The sequence below is a fragment of the Pyrus communis genome, chromosome 11 (genome assembly GCF_041283825.1).
Source record: "Pyrus communis isolate YQ-2024b chromosome 11, ASM4128382v1, whole genome shotgun sequence".
Taxonomy (NCBI): domain Eukaryota; kingdom Viridiplantae; phylum Streptophyta; class Magnoliopsida; order Rosales; family Rosaceae; genus Pyrus; species Pyrus communis.
The window spans coordinates 29,096,382-29,123,658 of record NC_142575.1 but is presented as its reverse complement, the minus strand read 5'-3'; the positions used below and the strand labels follow the sequence as shown (position 1 = coordinate 29,123,658).

Sequence of the window (27,277 nt, the reverse complement as noted above, 5' to 3'; positions counted from 1 at the left end):
CTACTTTTGGTTTAGATAGTAGGGAGGTGATGTCGAGTACTTCTTCAAGTCCTTAAATGTGCATTGGCTAGCCTCGTCCTAAAGTGCATGCTTCTCTGCCAAAACAAAAGAGTCTGCTAGAGTTAGATCTTTTTTCATGATCAATTTTTCGAATAGCGGGTAGTCTGCTGGAAGTCCTTTTTGGAAGGTTGTTCTAGCTTCTCTGCTTTGAACCTCTTCACATAGTCACGAAACGACTCTTTTAGGTTCTTCTTGACGTTGAACAAATGGTCGGACTTCTTTTTGATCAAGCGATATGATAAATATTCTTTGGTAAAAACTAAAGAAAGTTTGTCGAAACTTCGGATAGATTGTGGCGGCAGGGTGTAGAACCAATCTTGCTCATCGCCTTGTAAAGTGATGGCGAATATCTTGCACATGAGATCGTCGTTGTTTCGATAGAGGGTCATTGCGTTTTGGTAGTGTTTTAAGTGTCTCTCCGGGTCTTCATCCCCTTTGAAAGATGTGAAATGTGGAATGCTGAACTCACGTAGAGGCTCTGCCTACTCGATCTCGTGTGTGAAGGATGACCTGCTTATGTTGGTCATGTTCCGTTGTAGTGCCTTGTCAGCAACCTTGTTGTGTTGAAAATTACGCAATCGCTTAGTCAAAAGTCTCTCTACTTCTTCCTGAATTTGCATTTGTTGGGGTAACGGAGCTCTCGGCTGCCCCCAGCCATGACTTGCTGGTCTAGGATACTCTTCCATGTGTTTTGCTCGTCTATGCCTCGGATACGGTGTGTGTGGTGCGTTCCTAGCAGGTGAACGAGTTTTTCGCAGGCTGCCGGTTGAGCTTGAGCCGAATTGAGTGATTGTTTCTCTCCGTCTGTTGTGCTGCCTACTCTGATGTAAGGTGAAGGATGCTCCTTGCGAGCTTAGCCGCAAATGAACACTTCGCCTAGAAGGTTACTCATGTTGACTATTAGAGTGTGATCTCAACCGTGAATATACGCTCGTCCGTGGGCCTAGTCGAGAGTGCACTCTCATCCGTGCGCTAAGACGGGAGTATACGCTATCTCAGGGGCCCAATCGGGAGTGTACACTACCTGAATAGTCAGTTCGTGGCTGGTCAAGTGGCAGCTTGTCGAGACGCTGCTGGAGAGGTTCTTTGTCTACCCTTGTCCTATTTCGGGACACCTCGTCTGGGGCACGTTGCATCTCGGTACGCTGTAAGAACTGGTTCACCAAGGTCGTTTGTTGTGCAAGGGCGCTCGTCAACTTTATGACTTGTCGAGACAAGTGTTGTTCTCCATTTACGTTGGAATATCTTGGAAGATATGTGTCTCCTTGAGCAGTGGAAGTGTGGTAGACTCCGGGAGTAAGATTTGAGTTAGGAAATGTCAAATCTGCAGAAAAAAAGTGGTGAAAATGCTCATAGTTCGATCGTTGGTCTGAAAATTTAGAGTCGAGACCGTTGAACTAATCTTGGATTGATTTGGGCTACTTGGAAGGCCTCGGGAGCAAGCTGGGCCAGAGGAGCAGGCTGGGCCACGGAAGCAGGCTACTCGGAAGGAGCAGGTTGGGCCATGAGAGCGGGCTGCTCGGCGAGAGCAGGTTGAGCCACGAGAGTGGGCTGCTCAGCGTGTGGCGCACATGGGTGCGAGGCTAGGGCTTGGTTTAGCAACGTATTAGGCTCGTGTTGGGCTTGGAGTGATATGGCTTGGGCAGTGGTTTTGGTGTCGTGGGCCTTGGATGGCACGGCTCGGGCCATGGTGGTGGTGCCATGGACCTCGCCACTGGTGGTGGCCGTGGTGGCCACCACGGTAGAGCCCCTGTAGCGGTGGTCCCCACTCCACCTATGATCACATTTAGCCTCGTGGATCGCCGCGGTCCCATTTCTTGAATATTAGAATTTTCAGTTGTGGAATTTTCTAAATTTCTAGCCATTGTATTTCTCTTTTACATTTTATCAAAGAATCTTTGCAAATAAAACATTCTAATAATAAGAACGTACGAAAAATATACAAGAAAAATGGACAAGAAAAAAATAAAGAAAAACCTTTTATGTGAGTCTTCTACGAGTGTGTGTACTTCAACTCTCAATGAAAGCACCAATTTGTGTATGCAATTTTCTTCCTCCTTGACCTTAGACAAAATTGCATCTACAAAACAATAACACATTTGGTCAAGGTCAAGCCTCACGCGCCCACGATGAATTTGGGGGGGGGGGGGGCGCTTTGGCCGAAGAACCTCCAATGCCAAAATTAATTTTGAGAGAAAAGTGTTTTGGGAATTTTTGAGTGTTTAGCAAGAGTCAAGACCTAGGTTTTTAGAGGAAATGAGGTTGAATATATAGTGCATGGCCGGTCCCTTTGGGAGAGAAGGTGACTGGCCTCTTGGGAGTTTTTTGGGTGTAATTGGTAGTTTAATTGACAATTAATAGATTAATTAGGTAATAAATCTATTAATTGACCAATTAACATAAATTTAAATGGAATGTTTTGCGGGTTATCTTGTGGAGAAGATATGATGAGAATGGATGAAATAGGTTTGAAAATAAATACCTATTTGGGCATTTTTTACTTGATTATGATTGTCCACTGCTCACTCGTAGGAATTCCGGTGTGCCTTGAGAGTAATTTTGTCATTTTAATCCAAAAATTCATGTGTCGCCTCTTGATTATTTTTGGATCCACAGTACCCATTTTTTCTTTACAAATATACCACTTTATTATATGCAAAATGTATCCTTTTTTTGTAAGCACCATTTTTTATGTAAAATGTACCCATTTTTTAATGTAAAATCTGTTTTTTTAATATAAAATGTACCGATTTTTTATATATAAAACGTGCCCCCTTTTTTTATATAAAATGTGACATCCCACATCTCCCAGGGGAGTGATCCTTAAATGTATATTCCCATCCTTACTTAGCATGAGGCCTTTTGGGAGCTCACTGGCTTCGGGTTCCGTAGGAACTCCGAAGTTAAGCGAGAAAAGGGGCTAGAGCAATCCCATGATGGGTGACCCACTGGGAAGTTGCTCGTGAGTTCCCAAAAACAAAACTGTGAGGGAATGGTAAGCCCAAAGCGGACAATATCATGCTACGGTGGTGGAGCGGGCCCGGGAAGTGATTCGCCCCGGGCTGGGATGTGACAATTGGTATCAGAGTCTAACCCTGTCCGCGTATGTGCCAACGAGGACGTCGGGCCCCTAAGGGGGGTGGATTGTGACATCCCACATCGCCCAGGGGAGTGATCCTTAAATGTATATTCCTATCCTTACCTAGCACGATGCCTTTTGGGAGCTCATTGGCTTCGGGTTCCGTAGGAACTCCGAAGTTAAGTGAGAAAGGGGGCTAGAGCAATCCCATGATGGGTGACCCACTGGGAAGTTGCTTGTGAGTTCCCAAAAACAAAACCGTGAGGGAATGGTAAGCCCAAAGCGGACAATATCATGCTACGGTGGTGGAGTGGGCCCAGGAAGTGATCCGCCCCGGGCGGGGATGTGACATAAAATGTATCAATTTTTTGTATGTAAAATGTACCCATATTTTTATATAAATGTACCAATTTTTTATATGTAAAATTTAGCCAAATTTTATTATATAAATGCACTCATATTTTATAAAAATAAAATAAAATCCCCTCATTTTTCTTTTTTTTTTTTATAATCTAGAATGCACCCATATGCAATTTTTTTTATTTTTTTTATTTTTTTATAACAAAACCCATAAGCAATTTTGAATAATTAAATTGGTAGTGTAAATGAAAGCAAAAAAACGGTTGAGTCATTATTGGTATTATTGCATCTCTTCTATTATTATGTCATTTATGTGGTAGGAGAGAGACTTCAATTAAAAAATTAAAATGCATAAGGTTTTAGTTTATAACCAAATACTGCAACTAAACTATCCCTTAATACTTCTTAGTGCACTATAGATACTAAAAATAAAACCACTTAATTAATTAGGATAATGTATCTTTGGTACCACATAAGATTTTCAGTCAACTGATTTGGTTTCCTATTTATACTAAGATTAGGATTCCTTAGCGTTTGATGTGTGGAATTTGAGGTGCACGTTAATATTATTATTTTTTTATCTCATGTGATAACCGACCACATTCAATAATCAAGCTCGAAAGATATTTAACATAGTCAATTTGGATATCAAAAAAGAAAAACTAATAAAAAAAAACTTCAAAATTTTGCATTTTAACTAAAACGCACCTAATAATTTTATTTAATGATAAGGACTAGAGAATTAAATTAAAAAAAAAAAAAAAAAAAGGCCTAGCGCCTCCCACCAATACACCCCCTTCCCCCGCCCCCCAACCAAACCAAAAACTTTTCCTCTGTTGTAAAATCGACGCTATATGTGCAGTGAAACATAAAGTAAATAAGACACAATATTTACGAGGTTCGGCAAGTGTGCCTACGTCCTCAGGGCTGCAGTAGTACTTTCTTTCATTATGTGAAATAATATAAGTACAAAGATAACTCTCACTATTATTTTTCTTTTCTCTAGCCCAGCTCATTGATATTTTATTATGTATCTCTCTTCTTTTCTTTCACCCTCACTTTCTTCCTCCGTATGCTCTCATTTTACAGGCAAAGATTACTGTAGCAACATTATTTGCTTTACAAACTTTCTTCCTCCGTATGCTCTCACTTTCTTCCTCCGTATGCTCTCACTTTCTTAACAAACTATTCATGTGGGCCATCCACATATTACATTACAACACTCTTCCTTGGATGACCATATGTCAATACATTACAATACTCTTCCTTGGATGACCATATGTCAATTTCGGTTACCTCGTTAAAATCTTGATCGGTTTTGGACGCCCCCTGATTTCGAATTCTTCAATCTAGTTGATTACTAAGTTGATGTAAGCCAATACCATGCATGACAGTTGGAGTGTTAGCTTCTGAAGGTGGTTCACAGGCTCTCCAAATTTTAAATGGCCCCAAGTATTAACCAAATACATTCATGACTAGCGTCATGGAGATGTGTTTATGAGAGATATGAAGATCCAGCAATGAATCCTTACTTCCTTGATCATTGCAGAGTCAATCTATGTCCATATGTAAGTACAAATCCTTTATGAGAGCGATTTGTATGCAGGCTATAAAGGTATTCAAATTTTGTTTGCCCAATAAGACCATGGCTATTTGTAAGTTCTCTGGAATAGAACAAGCACATATCTATAATTTATTGGAGATATCTATAAATAAACTTTATTTCATTGCAATACCCATTTGTTGGTATTATGTTCCACATGAAGTGTAACACCTGATTCAATGTATTGTGCTAAATACAGTAAGGCACATACTTCACTAAAATATGGTACTTCTAGACCAAATATCAATTCATCATTTCCCTCATGAGGATGAATGATTTTTCTTAGTGTCTAAATATTAATTAACTACTTGAGTGTTCAACTCATGATCTTCAATCCATATGGTCCTTTAATACCATAAACATTTTGGATAGGATTTGTGTTGGCATATTGTTTGATCTGTAGCTCGAGACAATATTCCTTTCAACACTTTATAACCTTTCTAGACTCTTCAAGAGTTCCAATCTAATATTAACAACTCTTGCAAGAGATTTAGTATGTTGCAACAACATTGTAATGATAATACTCACTAAGGCAATTTATACCATCCGTTGGTATTGAGTACATAATTTATGCTTTATCCGTTTAGGGCTTACTTCAAGCAATTTGAATCCTTCAAGGATTTTCTACACTTCATGACACATTACCCTTTTAGAACTTATACAGAGCAATTTGCTCATGTATACTTGAAGGAATTTACTTATGGAGATATGCTTTGGGCATATATATACTTCTCCACTTAAATGATCAAGCTTTACAATGGGAGATCATGTTTACAATTTTAGGTTTCAATTGGAAATCTTCTGTCATATCATGTGAGTGTATTTCATTGTATTACAAATGCCTATATGTAACCTTCTGGGTTCAACATCATTTGGCGATTTGTACTAGAGGTTCATTTTTCCACGTTCATAATCAATTGTAATGGAATTGCCCTTCTCCATTTTTGGCCAAATTTTTTTTCTTTTTGTCGACGAACAAAAGAACGTGGCTCAATATCAACACAGCTCATTGATGAATTTAGTAGCTACTGTAAAACCAAAATTAACATTGCTAATCATCAATTCGTGATCCCATAATTCTCATGTGCATGTGCATGCATATTTATTAGTATTTCATCACTTTGGATATCTTTGCCTCTTCATGGGCTTTACATTGTCTCTTCTAGGATAGTCATCTCTTATTAGATGAATTGTTTGAGAATTTGGTTCATAACTTCCTCTAGAGCGTTGTAGAGCTTGGATTTTTAATCTCCACTTATGGGGAATTGAATCATTGGAATCTACACATCGATCATGCTTTAGGCACGAAATATATTAAAATTGCCATGCCCATGGATCTTCCATTGTGGAACTTGAATCCATGCGATGACTGTTATGCTTCGGGTATGCAACAGGCCAGTAGTGCCAAGTCTATGTATAGTCTGACTGAGACTTCAATCCATACAACATCTTTGTAACTTGTAACCAATTAGTAATTTTCATTACCTTTTTGTACATCACGTGAATTATATAAGCTGGTAGTGTTTGTTGGGGCTGTGAACAGGATTCCCATCATTGAACTTTGGTCTTCCATTCACTTAGTTAACCACCAATTTTCTCCTTTTGGACTTCTATTGCCTCATCGTTGATCATTCTGCTTTAGTCTCTTGCCCAGCAGAAGTGGTGTGCAACATTTGCCCTTGGATGGTCCATCACTTCTCAGTGACTCGTCCATGCTTAGCAACTTCGGTGTAAAGAGTCAACAACGTACCAATTATTCTGCGGTGTTGGTGACTTGAGATCTACCAACAATAGTTGAAGATGACTACTCGAAAGCAATGCAAGGTAAGCAATCAGGAAAGGTTCTAGGCAGTCGGTTCCTGACCGGAAGTTTGATTTCAGGTTTCGACTGATTGCTTTCTTGCTCTTTGCCTTGTAGGTAAGAGTAAGGGCGAAGGAAAAGACAGGGAAAAAACATGATATGAGATACTCTTACTCTTGACCCTGATGATATGAGATACTTTTGCTCTTGAAGAAAGACAGTAAAAGGTTTTGATGCTGATGATATGAGATACTCTTCTCAATCAAAAATATTTCTTGCTAAGAAAATGAGTTTGGCATTTTGAGAGACTTGGTTGAAGAAGTATTTTCATAGAGAATGAAAACTGAAAATGTTGAGAGGTTTGGGTACAGATGCATTCTCAACAAGGAAAATGAGCTAGGCGTTTTGAAGGTGTGCCTTGCCATGGAGTATAGGGATTTCCCCAATAGCAGGTGGTGGTGCAAATGTGGCCTTGTCACACACGCTTGTCGGCAACAGCGGTGTTGTTGAATAGTGAACTTTATACGTTTTAACTTTGCCAGAGTTGTCCTTGATATCTAGAAAGCTGAAATTGCGTTTGAGAAAATGTTGACGAACTTTATGCAAGAAAATCCGGCTTTTGAAATTCGGAGAGCAATGTCTTGATTTTTGAACAAGTGGTTGTGTTGCCTCTCCTTTTATAGAGGTATCAATTGTACTTGGAATTTATTCTCAAAATCGACATTATTCTAGTCTAATCAAGGAACTTGGGGTCCTTGTTATACTGATCATAACAAAATGTAGTACACTAAATAAATTAAAGCAATAAGCGGTAATTCCAGCCATGGTAAATAAATTGATTTTAAGTAAATAAAGCTTGTGACAAAGGCTTTGATTCAGCACCATTCACATAAATATCAAAGCTTAAAGCAAAGGGTAATAACTCTACTCACTGTAAATAAATTGCTTTAAATAAATAAAACCTGTGATAGAGCTTTAAACCAGCACCATAAACATAAATATGCTAAAACAGAAAAGGCAATGATTAAGTCCCTAGCCTTTGCTCTTTTTTTTTTTATTCTTTTCATATGGTGCAATTTGCAATGCACCATTTCTAAAGTCTAGCCCCATTTTCCCTTTTTATTCTTTCATACGTGAATGATTGATCATTCATTTTTTTCGTTCTTTTTCTGTGCACAACTAGAACCACACCTCTCCCATTGGTTCCTATTTTTTTATTCTATTTATTTATTTAGGTATGGTAATGGGCTTTAAGCCCTTTGGTCAGCAAGGGTAATCCCAAATAAAAAGAACCTTTGTCGTCGTTGATCTCTTCACAAAAAAAGAATGGTGAGAACGATTCCGGAGTTGGATATTAGACGGGGAGTCACAAAATTGGGGACGACGAAGATGTTGGCATCTACCAGAGGACTGTAATGCCATAAAAAAAAGGGCGGCCATAGGGGGCAAGGCCGAGCAGCATAAAACTTAAAGCTAGAATTACTGCGAGTTCTCGAGATCCGTTGAGAACGACGCTATCTGCGTTTCCAAGTTTGATGAGATTCTTCTGGATCTCTGAAAACCAGTTGTCTAGTACGGGTTTTCTCATCTCGTGATGACTACAGGTTGTTGTAAATTTCAATTTTCACTGAAATTTGGTGGGCCCTTTTTGGCGCGGTGGGAGAGATGAAAAATAGATGAAAAAATGGACATACCTAAGAATGATGTCATCTTGAACCATTGTTTTGGGTCTGGATTATGTGTAGCATTTTCCACTTAGGCGAGAGCTTCTCGTGCTGATAATGTGTTATAAAATCGACGGTATATGTGCAGTGGAACATAAAGTAAATACGACACAATATTTACGAGGTTCGGCAGGTGTGCCTACGTCCTCAGGACAGCAATAGTACTTTCTTTCATTATGTGAAATAATAAGTTTGTTTATAATGATGATAAAATACTAGATTAACTGATTTGGTATTGTATCAGGTATTGGATCAAAAGAAAACAATGAGTAGTATGAGATGAACTGTACGTAAACTTCTTGTTGGTTAGATATATGAGTCATTCCCGATGGTTGATGAGTTGTATTAAATTTCATGATGAATTTGGAATCATAAAATTGTGTGGGGTTTTTTTTAGCGAGCATAACATCTTTATTACACTTGACATGCTTATCTTATGTCCGTTGATGATTTCTTTATAAATTCTCATTAAACAACTTTCAGAAAACGAATCCTTGTCGTTTTTAATCCATACGTAACTCGACAAGGCTCGGCTCAAACACTTAAATTGATGTCTCTTTCACTAGGTTGTATGAACTCTAGTACTGCCATTACACATAAACATTGAACTCTATTGGCTTGTTTTATATTATGTTTTCAAATAATAAACATGTTTAGATTACTTTTGACAAAACAAGTTTAAAATATTTTTGTTAGTTATAAAAACAAACAATTTGATTTTTTTTTTTTTTCAAGAAGCATTTGTCGGGTACTCTTTTTAAGAAGTGCTTTTTCAAGGACTTCAAGGAACGGTTCAAATACGCGGAGTACACAATAATTTTTTTTTCAAACTCAAAGACAAAGAATTTAGAAGTTTTAGTACTATAGTCTAGTGATATTCATCTTTACTTGTAAACGAAACGTCTTATGTTCAATTATCGCGAGAGAAAAATTTGAACCATATTATAACTAGCATATTATTAGCCCACACCTCCACCATATTAGTAAAGCTAATATCATTTGTTAAAAGAAAAAAAGAAATTTACAAACTTAATGAAATCAAGGAGCCCAAGTCCGACATGATTAAAACCTAATGACCTAATCAAGAAGCCCAAACCAAAGCTTGAAAGAAGTCAGTACTTCCCGTCGTACAAAACACCAAGAAAGTGGTCGGGTATACGCTATTAAACAACGGCGCTGCGCCCCGTTTCTTGGGGAAAAAAAAATAAAGGATAATCTTCTCTCCCCATTCTGTAAATTCCGAATTTAATTGGCTTCTTTTGTATTAATATTTTTTTGGGTAGCGTAGAATATAAAATATAAGTATAGGCTTTCTTCCAATATAAACTCTCCGGGCAAGAATAATATATTGATTCATATATAACTTCATAGATAACTTTGCTGTTCGTTAGAAATTCCAATTAATGGAAAAGTTAATCTCTTTTAGTATTGTTTTGGATTTTCTGAGATTTTATTTAGTGAAAAACCCAAACTTTTCCGCAATGCTTCCTAACTTTCGCCTCAATTCAACAGCTAATATAGTTGTGCATATGTAACCACATTGGCATTTTAAAAGTATCAGTGCAGTTGAAGAAGAAATCATCAGTAAAAAGGAAAATAAAATCTACCCTATCACTAGATAATGATACTTTGAGACATCACTCATTTTTAGAACAACAACAAACAACAACAACCAAGCCTTATCTTACTAAGTCGATCGGCTGTATAATCCTAGAACGCTACTGTGTTCGATTTTGCGCCAAGTCTTCCATTAACTCAGTGCTTCATATCTTTCACTTTTCAGAAGGTAAGATGAAAATTTGTGTTTATTTTTTGTAAGTAAATTTGTGCAATCCTATATACCCCTTTTACTTTAGTTGCATGTGATTTGAGTTCTGGGTTATTATTGTTGAGTTACAAGGCTAAAATTTTTGCTTCATGTTTTCTTGTTATTAAGACAATCGATTGCAGTTTTAGTATGGGCTCTGTTATTGTTAATCGTAATCTGATAGTTATAATGCAAACTGAAGTAGTAGTTAGGCAGATGCCTGAATCTCTTAACCTCATTTTTCTTTGCCGTGCTAGATTGAAATGAACGAATACATCGGTGATGAAACAAACCATGCACAAGAACAAAAGGAACATGAAATAGAAGACCCTGAGCTGCATAAGCTTATTTTACCGAATGCTGAAGATCTGCCTCTCATCCCTCCCTCTTCTGTTGAATCCAACTTCGTCTCTTATTTCGCTCCAGGTTCTTCCTAATGTGTTCATTTGATTTCATTTGATTTTTTAACATGAAAATAACACAACTATTTGTCTAATCCTAAACTATCTGTTTTTTTTTGTCCTTCCAGATTTTATGAAGCCAAGACATGACCAGTACATTTATCGCCACGCCAATGGGTACAAACCCAAACCCTTTATTTCTGTTTCATATGTGTTTGTGAACTTTTCAACAGTGAAGTTGATTGTTTTTTGAATCGTAACTTTATATGCAAGATTGTGTGTGATTGGCTTGGCTCCAACACTTGTGGCTCTGAAGGAAGAAGGGGGTATCACGGCCATTGATTTCAATGTTGGGAAATCTGATCGGATTGGGATAAAGGTTACTGGAAAGCGCAAGAAGGTATCTCTCCTTCTAATCCCAAAGAGGGAAATTAAACTCTCTCTCTCTTTCTCTCTCTCTCCCACACACACACACACACAGAGACACACGCGCACACATATTTAATACACCACACACACATATTTAGCACGCCATAGTGTCACTTCTTATATTGTAGTTTTCTAATGAAAATTGTTTTTATGCAGAATGCACAACACTAGGAATCCAACTCAGCCTTGTGTAAAGTTTGCACCAATGATGCTACTTATATTGTGAGGTAGAAACCTTTTTTCGTCTATATTTTCTTAGTCTTTAAATTTTCATGATTTTCCATTCAACTCCTTTGATGTATGAGGTTTGAATTTGTAGTCTTTTGACAGGTGTTGCGTAAAAGGTTCACTATTGGAAGTGAATGGTAGATTAACCAAGCAGCCAGATTTCCTTAATTCAGCAGTAAGAATCAGTTAATACCCTTTTCTTGGCAGTTGCAGATTTTTTACTGTGTCTGGAGTCACTATTGTCAAATGGAATCAACTTAGGTAGGGGTTAAGCATATATCTTTTTCTATTTGGCGTCTTTAACTGTGACATGTATATTTCCATATGTTTGTATCCGGAAAAAGGTCGCTTAGTGTCTAGAAGCTAGCTAATGTGCTTGGTCAGGTAAATAACGCTGAGAGGAGAGAGAGAGAGACAGGTGGGGGGTTAGGATCCCTTTGAAAGTGAAATACCATGAACATATTGTAGAGAAAGACAATATTCCAAACTCCAGAGTATTGCTTCTCAGTTAGTGCAGACTCCACACTAGCCCAAGACTTACAACCAACAGTAAAGAGAAAGAATGGAACTCAACGAAGATGAATCAACTTTCACTAGCAAGGAAAATAAGCTTACAAGTTACAACACTCTCACCAAGAGCATGAACAATGCAACCAACAAGAAAGATGAAAAACTAAACTAAAAAGGATAAGCAGCAGCTAGTTATCAATGCAATTAAAAGCTATTGTCTGGAAAGAAAACCAAAACATATAAGAGTGCCTCTGCACCATGAAAACATGCGGGTTCCCAAGACACCCATAATTAAGGAATTAATATAAGTTGTTGGGTATGTGGGAAGTCATTCTAGGAAAACCACTTTAATTTTAACACTCCCCCTTAAAGTGATTTTCTAGATGTTAAACCAAGCTGCGCACGGAAGCCTTCAAACGGTCCTTTGGAGAGCGACTTTGTAAAGATGTCAGCAACGTTTGCACTACTTCGAACTTCAAAAACTTTGACTCTTCCTTTAAGCACACATTCACGAATATAGTGATGCTCAGTCTCAATGTGCTTGGTCCTCGCGTGAAACACCGGATTTGTTGCAAGCTTTATAGCACTTTGGTTGTCACCATGTATAACCGTAGGACTGTAGATTGGTGAATCAACATCCCCAATCAACCGACGCAACCAAACACATTCTTGAGCAGCAAAAGAAGAGGCTTTATATTCAGCCTCAGTTGTTGAAAGAGAGACAGAGTCTTGTTTCTTACTGCACCAAGAAATACATGCTGAACCACAAAAGAAAACATAGCCAGATGTCGATCTTCGATCATCTAAATCACCAGCAAAGTCAGCATCTGTAAAACCATACAACTTAAAATCAACATCTTTCTTGAACATAAGTCCCATGTCAAGAGTTGCAGAAACATATTTCAATATTTGCTTTGCTGCATCAAGATGAGGTTTCCGAGGATTCTGCATAAATCGACTAACAAGCCCAACCGCAAATGAAATATCTGGCCTTGTGATGGTCAAGTAAATAAGGCTACCAACCAATGCACGATACGATCGAGAATCTGGAAGAAGCTTGCCTTGATTTTTCCTTAACTTCAAATTTGCATCCAGTGGAGTGTAGCACTTTTTGCTTGTAGATAATCCAAACTTTTCAACAAGATTTCCAGCATAGCTCTTTTGAGATACAAAAACTCCATGCATTAAATTTTCCACTTCCAAACCAAGAAAGTGACTTAGTTCACCCAAATCTTTCATTTCGAACCGAATTGAGAGTTCGGATCGAAGATTTGCAATTTCCTTCTCATCATTCCCACTCACAATCATGTCATCCACATACAAGAGAACTACAATGTGTGAGCTTTCATTCCGCTTGACAAATAGGCTTGCATCTGAATCTGAAGCAACATAACCACAGAATAGTAAGAATTCAGCAATCTTACCATACCAAGCTCTCGGAGCTTGTTTCAAGCCGTAAAGCGCTTTCTTAAGCTTGCAAACAAAATTTGGATGCTCTTGTGATACAAACCCAGGTGGTTGTACCATATATATCTCTTTGTCAATCTCGCCATACAAGAATGCATTTTTGACGTCAAGCTGCCATAATTTCCATCCTCTACAAGCAGCCAATGATATCATAATTCGGACTGAAGTTAACTTTGCAACGGGGCTAAAAGTTTCTTCATAATCTTCCCCATATTTTTGAGAGAAACCACGGGCAACAAGTCTTGCTTTAAACCTGTCAATACTTCCATCTACTTTCCTCTTTATTTTATAAACCCATTTGCATGTCACTGGATCTGCACCTTGGGGTTTTGGAACAAGATCCCAAGTCTCATTTTTTATTAGAGCATTCATCTCCAAATCCATAGCTTCATCCCATTCCTTTTTTCCATGAGCTTCATCAAAGCAAGATGGCTCATTATCATCAAATGGTCCAGCAAGAAGACAAGAATAAAGACTAACAAAATCTTTAAAACGAGATGGCTTCACAATTGTTCTTTGGGATCTTCTAAGAGATGGTTCAGCTACAAGTTCCTCGTCGCTTTCAGTTTCAACATGACAAGTCTCAGCTCCCCCATTTGCATGCTCCCCCATAAAAGAATCATCTTGAGTCATAGTTTCTTCACATGCTTGATCATATGATGAGGGGCTGATTTCCTTCACTAATGGAACAGGCAAGGACTCTACCAACCCGATTTCAGCCGAAGCATCTTTCTTGTCAAAATAAGAGGAAATCTCATCAAAAACAACATCCCTTGAAACTGTAATTTTGTGAGTATCAGGTTCCATGCACTTCCAACCCTTTTTCCTTTCATCGTAACCAACGAAAATGCACTTTTTGGCTTTTGCATCTAGCTTGGTCCTTTGAGAATCTGGTATATGAACATAGCAAATGGAACCAAAAACTTTGAAGTGCTTGACATTTGGTTTTTCACCAGCCAATTTCTCATATGGAGACATCAAATCAATTGGACTAAGAGGAACTCGGTTAATCACGTATGTTGCACAAGCCATACCTTCTGCCCATAAGGCCTTCGGTAAATTCTTTGCAAATAACCAACTCTTGCAAGTCTCCACCAAATGCCTAATCTTCCTTTCCGCCACACCATTTTGTTGCGGTGTGTGAGCACAAGTGAGCTGCTTACGAATACCATGCTCCATGCAAAATTTAACGAATTCAGATGAAGTAAATTCTCCACCGTTATCAGTGCGGAGACACTTGATTTTCCTTTCAAGAACCCCTTCAACATTTACTTTGAATTCCTGAAACTTGGAAAAGACCTCTGATTTTTCCTTCAAAAAATATACCCAAGTAAATCTTGTAAAGTCATCTACAAACAGTAACATATACCTACAACCTGTGTAAGAAGGTGTAGTGGTTGGTCCCATAAGATCACTATGAACCAATTCCAAAGAAACCTTGCTTCTTGAATCAGATTTGTGAAATGGAAGACGATGTGCCTTCCCAAATTGACAACCTTCACAAACTTTATCACAAACAAATGAGTTTATCTTCGGCAACCCATCAACCAAATTTTTCAGCACCATAGCCTTTAACTTAGCCATGCTCAGATGCCCCAATCTAGCATGCCAAAGTGTAGGACTATCATTTTTACTCATGTTATCAACATAAGAACTAGATGTAGCTGATAAAGTAAACACATCTTTAACTCTTCTACCAGTATGAACAATATCAGCATCTATGCTTTTCAAATTTCGTAAAAACTTCACATTTTCAGGTCCAAAGAGAACATATGTACCTGTATCAACCGTATTTGCCACCGAAAACAGATTTTTCTTCATACCCGGTACTTGAAAAACACTATTCAGTGTAATACGATCATCGCCGTTGTCAATTGTAACAACTCCCTCCTTTTTAACTGGATGAACAGAATCATCTGCTGTGACAATGGCATCATTTCCTTCATATTTTCGGAAGGAAGAGAACATTGACTCATTGCCTGTGAGATGATGGCTGCAACCAGAATCAACAATCCAGTCTTCTTTGAAATTGATTGAGGCCAAAGCATCTATAGTGGTAGTTTCAGCCACAAAGCACTTCCCCCAATTTTCCTCATTCTTTGGTTCTTTCAATTTAGCCACGTTCCCCACTTGCATCTTCACTTTACAATTTTTCCGTATATGCCCCATTTTTCCACAGCGATGGCATTGCTTATCCACATCTTCACTGGTAAATCTTTCCCTCTTCTCATCTTTTCGGTAGTTGGAATCACGGGTCTGGTAGGTTTTTTTCTTTTCAAACTTCTTTTTTCTAGTAAATAAGGCACTTCCATCACCATTCGAAGATGACACAGAGCAACTAGCCATTTGTCTAGCCAAAGACTCTTGAGAGGCTAGAAGATTTTCCAGCTCTACCAAAGACGGTTGATTTGCCCATCCTTGTATTGATGTAACAAAAGGAACATATTCATGTTTGAGTCCACGGATAATATGCCTTCGTACTCGTGCATCCGACATTGGTCCTTCCGTATCAAGAGACGAAATTTCGGAGCATAAATTTTTTGCCTTCAAGAAGAACTGAGAAATAGAAAGATCACCTTGGGTTAAATTTGCTAGATCATTCTCCAGCAATTGCAGCCTTCCTTCATTCTTTTTGTTGAATAAGCCATCAAGAGTTGTCCATATCGCATTGGCGGATTTGCAATCTGTGATGTGTTCAAACAGCTCACGAGAAATAGATTTCTTCAAGGCAAATTCGGCCTTAGCATTCCTCACCTTCCACTTCTTCAAAGCGTCTGGAATTTCTTGTGTATTTGTTGGAGTGGCAGTTTCATCTCCACCAACAACCTCCCATAAATCTTCACCCAAGAGATAGGATTCCATACAAGATTTCCATACCTTGAAATTTGACTGATTCAACAAATCAATACCTAATCCAGAGCTGCGGTTTGAGTCCATCTTTGAGTATCACACTCTTTCTTTACCAAGGGAAACTTGACTACAGAAGCTATCTCCCCTGTAGCTCTGGTACCATGTAGAGAAAGACAATATTCCAAACTCCAGAGTATTGCTTCTCAGTTAGTGCAGACTCCACACTAGCCCAAGACTTACAACCAACAGTAAAGAGAAAGAATGGAACTCAACGAAGATGAATCAACTTTCACTAGCAAGGAAAATAAGCTTACAAGTTACAACACTCTCACCAAGAGCATGAACAATGCAACCAACAAGAAAGATGAAAAACTAAACTAAAAAGGATAAGCAGCAGCTAGTTATCAATGCAATTAAAAGCTATTGTCTGGAAAGAAAACCAAAACATATAAGAGTGCCTCTGCACCATGAAAACATGCGGGTTCCCAAGACACCCATAATTAAGGAATTAATATAAGTTGTTGGGTATGTGGGAAGTCATTCTAGGAAAACCACTTTAATTTTAACACATATTTTGCGTTTGAACATACCTTGGGTTGCTTTTGTTTGATCTGGGTCAACGCACGCTACTTCTACTGGTAGAATGCATCCTTTGGTCAGTTATCTAAGAGTTCATACGGAAGGTATCTGAAGGTTTTGAGATGATCAGTTGTATTGGGATTGTTTCTGAACCCTATGATTGATTAAGAACTGCATTGATGGTAGTGGTGATGTATGTAGGCTTAGAATTCCTAGGTAACTTGAACTTGTGGAATTGAAAAGATACTGCAAGCTTCTTCCCTCATACATGCTTGATTTTTACATCTAAAGATACCCTCAGGGCATCACACCATTGCATTTATTGTTTTGCATTTTCTTTTTTACACACAGCGTCATTTTTTACATTCCTTTATACTACTGCTGCGATTGGTAGCCTGGTTGCACATTCTTCATTCTTATTCCTCCCATTCCAGGCAGATAGAGAAGGATATATTGCCATTATCATGCCAAAGCCAGCAGATTGGCTCAAAGTCAAGGATTCGCTGTTAAGCCTTGAAGATTACAAAAAGTTGAGGGAAGTTTCTTGACTCGTTCTGAAGTTTGCAAATTGCGCACTTTCATCACTGATCCTGGATGAAAAAGAGAAAACCTTGAAATCTGCCGTCTCATCATGGTGCACACGAGATTACCCATCACTTATTCCTTGCTTGCGAGTGACACAGCTTGATGTCTTATTGCTTTTGGCAGTTACAACGCATACAAGTGGTACATGTTCTCCCCTGCTTCTGTATCATGTATACCATCAAATTTGGATCATTTCAGAAAATATGATGGTTTTAGTAAAGAAAATGCAGTACATTCTTTACATTGTTTGTAGCATTACATTCTTCTGATTGAACTGTATATTTGACGCTCGTAGTCAGGTAATTAGTTGATTCATTGCGACTAATCTGCTAAATTAAGGGCTGGTGTAGTTTATGCACCATTTATGAAAGAATTGTTCTAGTTGTACTGCAACACACCTATCTATTTTAATTTGTTCTGCCTTTTTTAGGTAATGGTTATTGACTTTTCAACAGATCTCTTGTCGATTTTCTGCATACGAAATGGAGAATACTAAAACTCAAAAGGAGAACAATTACGATGACAGCGAAACCTTAATTTCATATCAATTATTAAACAAAAATAAAAATTCATATGAAATTCTAAAAGCACACATTTGTTTTTCTTTATTAAGGCTTAAAATGAAATGCTAATGACAGATTGAGATTTCACTGCCCTTGCCGTTACTTAAACAACATACTAAGAACAATAACAGAAGAAACCGCACAATAAAATTATCAAATTTCTACTTTTAATATTTGATGTAACCGGCCGAAGTATTCACGTCCTTTATAAGAGTCCCAAGCACTGGTGCCAACAAACACTTAGAGGAATCTTCCCTGTAAAAGAACCCTAAGCACTTACAGTCCTTGTCACACTTGGCCCTGCACTCTCCGACCTTCATTGGACCATCTCCACCATCCAAATAAGGACTCAGAAAGTGCTCAACATCCGCAACCTTGTAGTAGTTCGCTTTTGCCCCACTCTTACACTGTCCCAACTTTGGGGCTGCACAGCCCTTGCTCCAACCCAGAAGCCCTTTCGGGCTGGGGCACCCCACACACATACCCCTACTACAGTACCCATATGAACCACATTTAGATGGCAATGCACATTCTCTAATGAAATAGCTCGAAAAGAATGCGAAGCTCTCTTCCCAGTTCATGCTGTTCACTTTGTCATAATAAGTATAGGCCTTGAGATTGCCATCGGACCCGAGTCTTAGAAATGAGTACGTAGCATTGTAGTTGAGCTTGTTAAGGTTGATCTGTGTTGCGCTGCCAACGGGACGAACTTGTAGGAGGCGCCTCTTGCTTTGTGGTGGTGGTGGTGGAGCACTAATGTCCTGGTTTACATTGAACACAAGCTCGTAAGCAATGGCATCTTCGAAACCATTCGTAGTCTGATAATCAAAGGTTACAGTGCTTCCATAGTCAGTTCCTGTCCACCCGCCATATATAAGACGCTGGCCAGCGTTGTTCAAGTACATAGCGAAACCGGTCTTGTCAAGAACCATACTGTATGGCCCATCAGAGCTATCAGTATCAGATTTGCGACTAACAAGCTTGTTACGACCATTTGTTCTGATTGATTGCCCCGCTAGAAGAGTATCGGTAGGGTAATCAAAGCTCTGCCATATGAATCTTCCATTCTTGTCATGGAGGACCAAGTTACCGTTTTCAAGTAACTTGATGCCCGTAACACCTTTGTTGGCTGTGTTTGTTTGCCAAACAACAGTCCCATCTGCTTCTCCAAGGACTAAGTTTCCTTCTTTACCAAAAGAGAGAGTGGCTTTCTCGTGAACCGGGTGATTCCGGTTTGCATCCCAGACCCACCGTACTTCATCATTGGGAACACCGGCTCTGATGGCGAATATGTGGGAATCTGGGGTGGTGTTGTAGAAGCATAACCCGAAAGGATTTGTATAGAAAGTATGGGAATTTGTTTGGATCACGCGGTAGGTAGCATGATATTCAATGTTTCCGTCTCCTAATTTGCCTTGGTTGATGAATTTGAAGGTTTGGTTTGCAGGGACTTGGGCTTGAATGGGAATGGCAAACAGGAAGGCAATGAGGGAGAAGAGTAGGAGAACAGCTGAATGTGAAGTTTTAGTTGCCATTTAGTGATATTTGCTACTCGTTCTTGTGGAGGATTATATATAGGCAATTCTAGTGTGAATATCTCAATAAGGCGGGGATCACCAAATTTAATCGTTAAATAAAACAATGCTTCTGGATGCTCTAAATGTGTAGGGTACACACCTTCAGGGAGAGAAGGTAATTGAAGAAGGACCATCTTATCCACTAGCAATAAGTTGTATATTTTGTTTGCTCAGTCAAACGAACTAGATGTATCTTGGTGTTGCACACTCCAATCTTTGTATATTGCCTTAGCCCTTTCCCACGGTTGTTTCTTTCGGAGAGACTTTCATAAAACGTGTGTAGCTTTAACACCTTCTCTCTATATCTCTTTATTTGACTTATCAACGTGAACTGAAAGAGAATACAAGCGAACATTCCACAATTTGAAAGAAAAGTCTTTCCAAGAGTCCCTAAATTTGCAGTTGAAGTTTCCACGCCTACTCTCGACCTCTGAAAAGTCTATGGTAATGACCCGACCACACTTTACTCTTTTAGCTACCACATTAATCTTCCGGGCAGAGAGTTGGTGCACTGCACAGCTAGCAAGCCACGAATGAATGCTAGTTCAATCGAATGTGAGAAAACAGGAGTGCGAAAATAACTTGAACAAATCGATGCCTTCTTGGATGCTCTAAATGTTTAGGGTATATACCTAATAGATGACAATTCAATAAAGGACAGCTGGGGAGACAACTTAAAGATACAGGACCATCTTATCCACTAGAAACAAGGGGTATACAAGCGAACAGTTTAAAATTTGAAAGAAAAGCCTTTCCAAGAGTTCCCAGAATTTGAAGTTGAAGTTTCCACACCAACTCTCGACCTCTGAAAAGTCTAGAGTCATTACCCGACCACACTTAGCGACCACAGTAATCTTCTCAGCGGAGAGTTGGTGCTGCCCAGCTAGCAAGCCATGAATGAATGCTGGTAGCTGGAGAACATGGTCTCATACCAAGTTGTGCTGACGTCCGATTAAGGTTATCTCTTGAATTGGAGATAGTTAAACAGAATTGTACGATTAAAATCGAAATCAAAATTGTCAATGACTAAAGTAGCCCTCATAGTTCAATATAAATAATTGCTTGCTCCCAAATACTTTACAGCATAAACCACCCAAACATGTCTTCCCCTTCACTAACCGTGTCACTGCCCTCCATAGTCATTATCTCACTCTTTGCCTTCATTGCTCAAGCCCAAGTTCCAGCAAATGAAACTTTCAAGTTTGTCAACGAAGGCGAATATTGGCCTAATATTGTAGAATATGATGCAAGCTATCGCATGCTTGATCTCTTTGCCTCCCCCTTCCAATTCGCTTTCTACAACACCACCCCAGATGCCTTCACTCTTGCTCTACGCATGGGTTTGAGGAGGTCGGAATCGGGGTTTTATTGGGTTTGGGAGGCCAATCGGGGAAAACCAGTCGGCCAAAATGCCACCTTCGCATTTGGGACTGATGGCAACCTGGTCTTGGCCGATGCCGATGGCCAAGTGGCTTGGCAAAGCAACACCGCCAACAAAGGTGTGGTAGGCTTCAAGTTGCTTTCAACTGGCAATATTGTACTTTATGACTCAAAGGGTAACTTTGTTTGGCAAAGTTTTCACCACCCATCAGACACTTTGTTAGTGGGTCAATCTCTGCGTGCCGGGGGAGTAAGCAAGCTTGTGAGTCGGGCCTCGGAGGTAGAAAACAAAGACGGGTCTTATAGCTTGGTGATGGAGCCGAAAGGTTTGTCTTTGTACTATAAAAGCAAGAACTCACCAAGACCATTACTCTACTTCACATCCTCCAAATGGATCAATGTTCAAAAGGGCTCACTGAACCATGTGACACTGAAAGCTTCGCCGGACACTCAAGAGGGCTTTGCTTACGACTTGAGCTTGGACTACGTTGAGGGAAACTCCACCACCGGTGGAAATGTCCTTCTTGCTAGACCCAAATACAATAGCACATCAACATTCCTTAGGCTGGAAATTAATGGAAATTTGAGGCTTCACACTTACTATAGGATATTACGTTACGGTGCATGGGAGGTGACCTTCAGTCTTTTCGATAAAACTTCAAAATGGGAAAGCGAGTGCCAATTGCCAGAGCGATGCGGGAAGTTCGGCATTTGTGAGGACAGCCAATGTGTTGCTTGCCCATCTTCTAAGGGACTATTGGGTTGGAGCGAGACTTGTGAGCCTGAGAAGCTAACTTCTTGTGATCCAAAGAGCTTCCACTACTACAAAGTTGAAGGGGTTGATCATTTCTTGAGCAAGTACACAAAGGGAGACTCAATCAAAGAGAGTGATTGTGCTAAGAAGTGTACATTGGATTGCAAATGTTTGGGCTACTTCTACAACCAAGATACATCAAAGTGTTGGATTGCTTATGATTTGAAAACCCTAACCAAAGTTGCTAATTCCACTCATGTGGGTTACATCAAAGCACCTAACCACTAGATGATAAAGCCACAGAGAGAAAGTAGAATGTGAAATGGCAATCTAGTGGTATTTTTTTGTGTATTTTCTTCCATGTTGATTATAATTTGGTGAAATGGACAACTTGAATGTCATTTGTAATGCATGTCAGCAGAAATAATACTTATTTTGAAAATAATCTTGAATTTTGGAAATTGGTTGTTTATTTGTTTCAAAGGTGATGGTACAAATGCTTTTCATCTTAATTATCAGGTTGGAATATAGCGGCTGTTTTGTTGAGTATGATTCTCTTTCCTCCAAATCTCTCTCCTCTTATTTGAATGGTGCTATATTAACGATTTGTGTTGACTTTTTTATAGAAAGAAAAAAAAAAACAAATAGAAAAGTGAAAAAGGAAGAGAGGGAAGGAGAGTAAATTTGGAGAGGAGATAATCCTGCTCTCTTTTTATTTTTATTTTTTCATGAAAGTCATGACAATACACCATTTTAGGATCTTCTTCTATCTTAAACGGAGTTGAAATTTGCTTTCTCTAGAAACAATGTCTAAAAACGAAGGGAAATAGATAAACATGACCCATTTTCTTAATCTTGGGACCAAAATAGAACAAATCACTCATGCACAAGTCATGCACACCATGCACAAAATCAAAATAACGAAAATAGCCACATATAAATTGTTTCTAGAGAAACAATTTATTTATTTTTATTTATTTTTAATTCCAAGCTTGACATTGAAACTGAATTAGCAAGAAAAATGGTCCCAAAATGTTAAGAGCAATGAAATTGCGTTGATGGGGGTGGTGTGAGTAATGGCAACCATATGCTTGATAACAGCTTCTTACATTTACAAGTGCCTTGTGATGCTGAATTCTTATTTTTAAGTATGTCGTAGTTTGTGTTCTTGTTTGTGCTGGCCATTTGATTTAAAACTGGGAATGCTCCTTTTCTGGTTTCTAAATTCTTAACCAATTTGAGCAGGCTGTAATGTCATGCCTATTCAAAAGTGAACAAATGTAAGTTTGTGATTTTATTATCAATTAAAAAAATGTGGTTTAGTATTGTTTTGGCATTTTGGTGAAATGGGTTTGTTTGTACCTAACTGCAAACCTTTTGTTTGCTCATGATTTAATAGTTGACTGAATATCCATGCTTATACATACTTTAACCATTTTTTTTTTTTTTTTTGCAACATGTGTTCATGTGGCTGAAATTTTGTGATTATTTTTCTTCCTTGAAACTTTTGATTAGTTTAATTCTATTCGAATATGAATTATTTATTTATGCAACATAGATACCTTTATAGGAACTGCTTACGAAGAGAATGAAGTAGCAAATTTTTCATACAATTGTCAATACTAAAGTTGCAGAATGAATCCAAGGATGTAAGTTTCCTTGCAAACTTGAAAGTGTTTCTTTGAAAGTTTCCAAGTTTTATTTCTCTTCATTGACAAAAATTCATAGATTGGCAGCTTGTGACAAACTAAATTGTAGTAGTAGAGGGAAAGGCTTGTTATCATGGACAAAGAATGCGTTCACCAATCAAGGTTAATTTCAAATCCCTGAACCCTTAAATGCTATTGTACAATTGTATGTGTCGGTTTGGAGCATGTTGTAACAACTACTACTATGTGCTGAAAGCCTTTATTCACCATGTAGTCATTCAATAAATTTATCTTTATTTAACTTCATCACAAATAGCTAAGCCATATACATTTTGAATTTTAAATAGAGTGGATGGTTCACATTTAGGATTTATGAGCTACAGCTGCATGAAAGGATTTATAAGGTTTTGGTGGAATAACTGAAGATTCATCTGGGTAATTGATGACTAGTAACTTGAAATGATCTTCAAATTATACACATCAGAGATATTATTAATTGTAGACAGTACTTTTCTTAGTATATTGGCAATGTGTTTGTTGGCTAGGAAGCTGTGTCATATGTGATATAGGTATTAATCTTCCCTGTTGGGTATTTTGTTACAAGTTCTTTGCTCTCAAGTATGCTGCAGGTTCAGGATGGTTGTGATTGTGCAGGTGCTAGTGCTAGACGGTTGTGATTATATGCAGGGGCAAGGTGCAAGATGTGTTGTGATGCTATATGGCAGCCAATTTTGAAGAATGACAGTAGGATAATTTTATTGGGAAAAGGATTCTCTCCCCTCTTTTTTTTCCCTCCCCTCCTATTTGAACGGTCACGGTTAAGCCACGTCAACATCTTATATTAATTTTTTATAGAAAGAGAAAAACAAAATAGAGAATGTGAGATGAGGGAATGGAAGGGGATGGAAAGAGGAGGGAGAGAATCCTAGTCCATAACTAAAAGGGACCAAATGCAAATACAATAATAAATTGATCTATCCCATACAAGGCGGTACTTAAAATTTCATATAACCCACTTTTAGTGGTTAGGTGCCTTGATGTAACGCACATAAGTTGAATTGGCTACTTTGGTCAATGTTTTCAAATCATAAGCAATCCAACATCTTGATGTATCCTGCTTGAAAAAGTAGCCCAAACACTTGCAGTCCGAAGTGCACTTCTTAGCACAATCGTCTTCTTTCAGAGCAGCTCACTAGTGTACTTGCTCGGAAAATGATCAACCCCTTCAACTTTATAGTAGTGAAAGCTCTTTGCATCGCATGAAGTCAGCTTCTCAGGCACACAACTCTTGCTCCAACCCAATAGTCCCTTAGAAGAAGGGCAGGCAACACATTGACTGTCTTCACAAAGGCCAAATGTCCCACATCGCTCAGGTAATTGGCACTCAGTTTCCCATATCAAATTATCTCTACGAAAAAGAGCGAAGGTCACCTCCCATGCACCGATATCCACCTTGTCGTTGTAAGTGTAAAGCTTGACATTCCCATCGATTCCGAGCCTAAGGAACGTTGATGTGCTGTTTTATTTAGGCCTACCGAGATAAATGTTTCCACTTGAGGAAGAGTTGGCCACTCGATAATCTAGGTTTAGGTCGTAAGCATGACCCTCATCAGTTTCCAGGGCACCGTTCAGACTCACGAGCACCAGTGAGTCTTGAATAGTAATTCGTTGAGAAAATGAGAAGTAGAGTTGCGGTTTTGGAGAGTTGCTGCTTTTGTAGTACAAAGCCAACCCTTTGGGCTCCATCACCAAGCTGTAAGGTCCATCTTTGTTTTTTTTCTCGGATGCACGACTCACGAGCTTGCTTACTACCCCGGCTCGCAGAGATTGACCCACGAGCAAAGTGTATGCTGGGTAGTCAAAGCTTTGCCAAATAAACTTGCCCTTTAAGTTGTGAAGGACCATGTTGCCATTTGGAAGCAACTTGAAGCCAACCACACCTTTGTTGGTGGTGTTGGTTTGCCAAGCCACTTTGCCATTGGCATGGGCCAAGACGAGGTTTCCATTTGTCCCAAATGTTAGGGTGGCATTTTCGCCGACTAGATTTCCCCTGTTGGCTTCCCAAACCCACCGAAAGAGCGATTCCAACGGCCTCAAACCCATACCACTACTAGAAATTTCCACTTTGCCGACAAAATTAGTTTGTCGGCAAAAGTCAAAATTCGTCGGCAAAGAGTCTTTTCCAATGAAAAATTTTGTCGCTAAAAGCATGTCGCGCAAGATCTTTCTCGACAAATCTTTATATTTCGTCGGCTCATTTTTAAGGCAAAATTATAATTTCTAGTAGTGTGCGCAGAGCAAAAGTGAAGGCATTTGGGGTGGTGTTGTAGAAAGCAAGTTGGAAGGGGCGGCAAAAGGATTAAGCATATGATAGCTTGCGTCATATTCTGTAATAAAAGGCCCAAATTCTCCTTCGTTGACGTACTTGAAAGTTTGATTTGCTGGAACTTGAGCTTGAGCAATGAATGCAAATAGTGAGAAAAGAAAGAAGGAGAGCAATGACATGGTGAAGGTTGGGAACTGCATTGTTTATGTTGTAGAGCAATGACATGGTGGTCTATTATTTTATAGTAGTGTAAGAGGGCTAACCACAGTCATCGAACGAGAGTTTAAACTTTTACATAGATTTGAACTGAATATGAATTTGGATCTTGACAAGGATGGTCCAAAAATTCTTCTAGTTGCTTTAGAGTCTTTTTTCTTTTTTGGACAACAGTTGCTTTAGAGTAAACGCCAAAATTGAACAATATGGAAACCCTACATTTCTGTATCAGTAGGGTACAATTCTTATACGTGGATAAACTTTCATGTTAAAGCTTTTTATTATGCGTCAGAGTATACTATATTTAGATTTTTAATTGTTGAATTTTTACAAACGAATCATTAATCACATATTTAGTTTGTAATATACATTATAACATAATAAAATTTTCGTGGAAGTAAAAACTATACACAACTGTTATTTGGTCAAATATGTAGCAACTTGGTTTGACCAAACAAAAAATGTAGCAACTTGGGGATGCAATTACTCAGAGGGCGCATAATGTGATGGCCGACGTACCAACTTTCTTGTCAAACGGGGAGGCTACTAGATAATGTACTCCAGCTACAAGCCAGGCTCCAGCACGGTCATCAATCCATTTCAGCATGGGGCATGATTTCAACTAAAGGGCTCGAACGGTCAAACCTACTGATGCATGCACGTATGACGAGATAGAATGGAACTTTAACGAAAAGCTTGCGAAATTGTTCATTTTAACGAAAAGTAATATGAACGAGATTCCGGGTTCAAAGAAATGATGAGATGGTCCTGCATCGTGTTATTCCTCGATTTATTTATTAGCCGAACGATTTACAAAATTTCATATTAATAATCGGAATCGTTCATATTATAAATCATTCTATAAAGATCATCACTAAAAAAAAAAAAAAATCAATTAAAACTAAGTTTATTTAGTCAATCTATTCTTGTATCAAATTCATTCATCTGTTTATATATATATGAATGATCAAACGATCTCATATTTAATTGATTTTTTTACAAAAATGATACTTACAGAGTAGGAATTCCTTCTCAATTATTGAGCAGCCAAGTTAATTTCATTTGTAAATTCAAATCCTCATTAGTTAGCAAGTAACATATACGACTAACCAAATGCCAATTTCAATTTCTCCTCATGGGAGGCTTTTATATATAGGAAGCATTTAAAGGAAGAGATCTATATATATATATATATATATATATATATATATATATATATATATATATATATATATATTCCGCCCCATTTGGTATCAGAGCCAAGTGGTTGGTAATTGCATTAGCATCTATCTAATTTGTTCATTGTTATTCACATACTTGTATCTTATC

General features: G+C 38.5%; 5 pseudogenes across 3 annotated transcripts; 2 read left to right on the top strand and 3 right to left on the bottom strand.

Moving 5' to 3' along the window:
• Positions 1-1,749, bottom strand: LOC148693238 (uncharacterized; annotated as a pseudogene).
• An 8,092-nt stretch (positions 1,750-9,841) lies between these two features.
• LOC137741359 (uncharacterized) lies at positions 9,842-17,724 on the top strand (annotated as a pseudogene). The gene is made up of 6 exons (XR_015953667.1): positions 9,842-10,860; positions 10,964-11,012; positions 11,109-11,235; positions 11,421-11,491; positions 11,595-11,667; positions 17,333-17,724. The product of XR_015953667.1 is annotated as an uncharacterized LOC137741359 (transcript).
• A 338-nt stretch (positions 17,725-18,062) lies between these two features.
• Positions 18,063-19,672, bottom strand: LOC137743424 (EP1-like glycoprotein 2 pseudogene; annotated as a pseudogene). The gene has a single exon (XR_015953666.1). The product of XR_015953666.1 is annotated as an EP1-like glycoprotein 2 pseudogene (transcript).
• A 1,019-nt stretch (positions 19,673-20,691) lies between these two features.
• Positions 20,692-22,202, top strand: LOC137743545 (epidermis-specific secreted glycoprotein EP1 pseudogene; annotated as a pseudogene). Its single transcript, XR_015952896.1, has one exon. The product of XR_015952896.1 is annotated as an epidermis-specific secreted glycoprotein EP1 pseudogene (transcript).
• A 2,029-nt stretch (positions 22,203-24,231) lies between these two features.
• LOC148693237 (epidermis-specific secreted glycoprotein EP1-like) lies at positions 24,232-26,032 on the bottom strand (annotated as a pseudogene).
• Positions 26,033-27,277: the final 1,245 nt, after the last annotated feature.